Genomic DNA, 4,900 nt, shown 5'->3' with positions numbered 1-4,900 from the left:
AGCTCGGGGAAAAGAGAATTCGTCAAATCTGAAAAAGACAGAAAATATTTTTTATTCGTGACAGAAAGCTTGGATCTCATATACACTTTATTATAATCGTAATTCAAGACTCTCTTTCTGACGCTCTTAGTTTAAAAAATGAAAATGTGAAAAAGATTACGTTGTCCATTCAATTCTCAGTCGAAAATTTAATCTATCGGAACTAAAGCCGATTTCAGATACGAATACCATCGTTGTGCGACTGAAAAAAGTACGAACAAGCGTACAAATTGCTCTTCCACTCTCGCCATGGTTATCGACATCATATTCGTTCTCATGCGCGCACGATACTTTTCCGCACAGCACGCTTCTACTACAACAGGCAGGAGTCGTTGAACCGGATGGCTTGACGCCGAGGAAAGTGTGTTTCGAGATTGAAGCGCGTATTATTTTCATTCATAATTAAGGTCCTGTTAGTAACGCTCCGTACGCGCATAGCGGCCTGCAATGCATATTTATGTCATACACGATCGACATGCATCTGAACGCGCACACCGTTCACTACGCGCGTATAAGGCAACTGTTGAATGACTCTTTGCCAGAAAAAAAATGCTAACGGTCAATCGGAATTTTTATTTGTCGATCTTGAGACTATTGCAATAGGAGAATTAATCTATATATATTTTGTAGATCTTCTAACCTGTTTTACAATTTTTTTTTATAGACAAAATATAAAATTTTCGATGGGAGAAGATTCGTCCAAAACATTATTTAAAATAAAATCCAGAATATATTTTATTTTTTTTTCGATATTTTAAAATTTGTATGTTATTTGTTATTTATAATCGATATTTATATAAATATTTACTATAAATATACTGAATATTAATTATAACGTGAAAAAATTTATGCCAGGAAAATCCAGGTCAGAAGAAAAGCGAATATAACAGTCAGTTATGCATTGCAATCTGTTGTACGCACAAAAGTATCAAACAGCGTGCACAATTAAGTCGATTTCTCGTTTCCTCTTCCTTGTGCGTCAATTCGCGTGACTTTCCGCTCCAGGCGAGCTAGCTTGTCCCAGACAATAAGGATTTTCTCAGGCGTGAAAACGGTCGAGTTTCTGATCCGTTCTGACGTGCCGCAGGGCAAAATCGAGTGAATCTCAATATCTATCGCTATCTCTATCGATATCTCTGTCACGCGATGAGACAAAAACATAAAATCTCTTTTTGCGTGTAAATTAAAAACTTATCCTTTTGCAATTTAAATACATTTACAGAATTTAAAGAACTGGCACAAGGAAATTTATATACATATATATTTTAGATGTGTGATGAATTTATGAGAGGGTAGTAAGTATTTAGAATCTACGATATTACTATACGATATCGAAGTTGAGATCACGAATCAATAAGATCAGTATTAATGACATTGGGACTCTCTAGCTTGTGACGTTGAATTTGAGGCAGCGAGAGTCAAGTGTAGTACCAGCAATCTATGATCTGCAGTTTCGTGAGTCTGTGATATCGCGAATCTATAATAATATCTGGCGATGTCAAAGACTTCTAGAAATGGAGATCTATCGTATCGAGGATATATTGCATTGAGAATTTATGATATTCCTTGTAGCACAATGAAGTCAAGGCTACAGATATCGATCACAATCTCCTAAGAATTTACCTCGACAGAATTTTACGAGGCCAAGTGTGTAATAAAAGAACCTTGAAAATTGTTCAATAGACGAGAGAGCTAAGAATAATAAGATAATTAATTTATTTTAAAAATTTTATTTTGTTTATCGAGGTCTTCAGTATCGTAAAGAAACGTAAGAGCTAAAGTAACCGAGTCATTTTAGTCGCGCACATTAGTAACTCATTTCACGTATTTCCATATACACATACAAATTCTCAACAAGTTCAAAACAATACATTTCCTCCAGATCGAATCGATCATGCCGCGCCTTTAGGCATTCAGATCGCCTTGGCATCGAGTGACGTTCAGCGATGGTGCGTCTCCTCATAGCGCTGATCGGCTATCTAACGCTTAAGCAGTAGAGTGACGTAATTTTTTTCATTACGAGGACACAGTAATGCCGGCGACCAAGTATCGTATATTAAGGAGAAAGAGCGTGGCCATTGGCGGGCTTCACCACACTGTCGCCGCAACGAGGGGCGGTCCATCGCTCTTCAACTCCGCGACTCTTATCCGTTCTCCAGCGACCTTATTGGTCACCACCTCCTCGATCGTTCCTGTCGACCCTCGTTGTTGCCGGTCGCCACGACGATTTTCCACGGCTAGCAATCCGATCTCGATGCTCGTCGCGCCATCAAGATTTTTCGCCCTTCTTCCCTTTCCCTTGTCTCCCTTGCTTCCGCTTATTTGTTCGTCAGAAATACTTAGAAATTCTTCCTCTATTAAAAAGCATTTGACAGTTGAATAAATAAAAATAATTTATTTATTCTCTATAGAATTGTCAAGTGTTTGGTTTAAATCGGAGAAGAAAATTTTTAATTATTTTTAACGGGCAAACTTTTTGTTCCCATTGATATTTGAATTTAGATCATGCTAATAAATTGGGAAGAATAATATATGAATAAGTTGTATTTATAAATAAATTATTTATTATTAATTTATTTACTAATTATATATTTAAAAATTAATTACTTTTCAAATGAAAAATATATGAATTTCATATTCAGATTTGTATTAATCTTTCGTTGAACGCGATGGTTTTCTCTTTCTCTCTAATTAATATTGAATATATTATATTTTATATGTAAACATTTTATACTCTTTTACTGCATATAAAATAGAGTATATTTTGGAAAGGTGTATTCTCTCTCTCTCTCTCTCTCTCTCTCTTGATTCTGTAAGTCGGACGCTATGCAAGAAAAATAGTTGTGACACGTGGACCTTACGAAACAGCAAATATAAAATATAAAAATGTAAGAGGGAGAAGAAGAGATAGAGAAATGCAGGAGAAAAAAGGAGGAGGTCAAGTCGTGACTCTGATGTCATACGGAAAAATACAAAAAAGCGCCACCATAAACTGGACAGTGTGCTACGTCACACAAACTCCTTTTCTTTTTCTTTTTTTCAGGGATATCGCGTTTCTTTTTCTTCTGTTTAGCTCTTTAAACTCTCAAAAGGCATGAGTGATGACAGAACATTCGGAAGCAAGTGCACCTTCATAATGACTAAAGTCTATCAATTTTTCATTTTGAATAATGAAATATTTATAAACGAATACATGTATATTTCTCTTATTGCTTTGTTATATAATTAATAATTTAAATACTTAAATAAATTTAATATTCACTTTTAAAACAATCATTAAAAAATATAGATTTAGTGACATGGTGCTATTAATCAATATAATAATTATCTTATATGCTTATACAGCTTTCCTCATAAAATTCTCTTGTAAGATTATGAATTTTTTTTTACTTTTGAATAAATAATTCTCGATTTAAACCAATCTTCTTTCCACTATTTATTTATTTATTTATGTATATTCTGTAAAAAAGATATACTAATTATAGAATTTTAAATTATTAAATATCATTATTATTTCGCCATTATAACAGGCAATTATATTCAATCACACACGAAATCGCTCAATTACATATTAAATATACTTGTATCTAAATATCAACTACAAATTAGAAAGAACAAATAGCATACCCATTTCGTTACATTCTAATGCGAACTGCTTGAAAGTTCGCGAGCAATTGTCTCGTGAAATTATTATCCCATTATATCGATCGACGGTTCGTTATTTCTGTAATATAGCTACATTAAAAGATACGACAGTTTATGACGGTATCTTGATAGCGAAGATAATGATCGCCACATACCTACCTACCTACGAACATATCGGTGCTTTTGTTCCCACGGTTTTCGCGACGTATACAAATTATCGGGCGTTCCGGGGCGCGAAAATAGAGCGGAAGGTTGCCCCTTTTCCTCTTATTGCGCTACGAGATCTACTTATAATGTATGCGGACAAAACAAGAAAGAGAAAACGTAAATGTGCGTCCGTTCGGTCTTTCAATCGACATCGCCGAAATTCCGTGTTTGCCTGTCCAAATCACTTCATGGTCAAGGGTCAAACTACCGTAATGGCAGAGCAATCTCGACATCGCGTATTTTGTCTTGGATTTGCGTTTCAGAGACGCATTCTCCGCAACCTATAATTTTTATGGGTAACTCTTAAGTTTTCCGAGAATTTGCTAAAAAATTTAATTGTAATTAATTCAAGAAAATTAGAATTAAAAAAATTACTTGTCTTGTTGAAAATTGTTTCAATAAAATAATTTTATTGTAAACATATCAAACAATTTCACGTTCAGTAATTTACATATTTTGTCTCTTCATATTATTATAAAGCAAAAAGTATCACTGTACTAAATATATGCTTCTATCGCATCCATAAATCAAAATGGCAAAATACTTTGCTCTTCTAGAATTGCACAAATGTTTTGTTATTGTAATTTTTGCAGTTACAGAAAAAAATATAGAATGTTGAAATTGCTAGAAAATGTTTCTCATTGATTTTTGTAATCGTGGAAAGTAGTCAATGAAATTTTCTTATTTACAATCAGTAATACATCATACTTGTTTATATTATAATCTCTCTGTAAGATAATCTGAGCCTAGAATTTTCAAATTTATGATAAATGTCTATTAATATCTAACGATATGTAATGCAATCATGGAATATGTTGTGAACGTGACATTTAATTATAAATTAATACTTTCATTTATACTCTCTGGACAGGGATATATATCAAATATCCATATATTATAGACTTAATATCTGACAATTTAATGACTATAAAACTATGTGATAGTATTTCTATAAAGGTTAACTAGAGAGTGTTTGACGTATCTTATTATTTTTAAAGTATTCTGTTCT

The 4,900-nt window shown here is 33.3% G+C and overlaps 1 protein-coding gene across 6 annotated transcripts in view; it reads left to right on the top strand.

Annotated features, from left to right (window-relative positions):
- The window catches only part of Tgo (Aryl hydrocarbon receptor nuclear translocator homolog tgo), a 34,050-nt gene that overhangs the window by 9,929 nt on the left and 19,221 nt on the right, over positions 1 to 4,900 (top strand). The gene's annotated exons all lie outside the window — the stretch shown is intronic.

This window comes from Anoplolepis gracilipes, chromosome 6, assembly GCF_047496725.1.
Source record: "Anoplolepis gracilipes chromosome 6, ASM4749672v1, whole genome shotgun sequence".
NCBI classification, from domain to species: Eukaryota; Metazoa; Arthropoda; class Insecta; order Hymenoptera; family Formicidae; genus Anoplolepis; species Anoplolepis gracilipes.
This window is presented reverse-complemented; position numbering and strand designations above follow the sequence as displayed.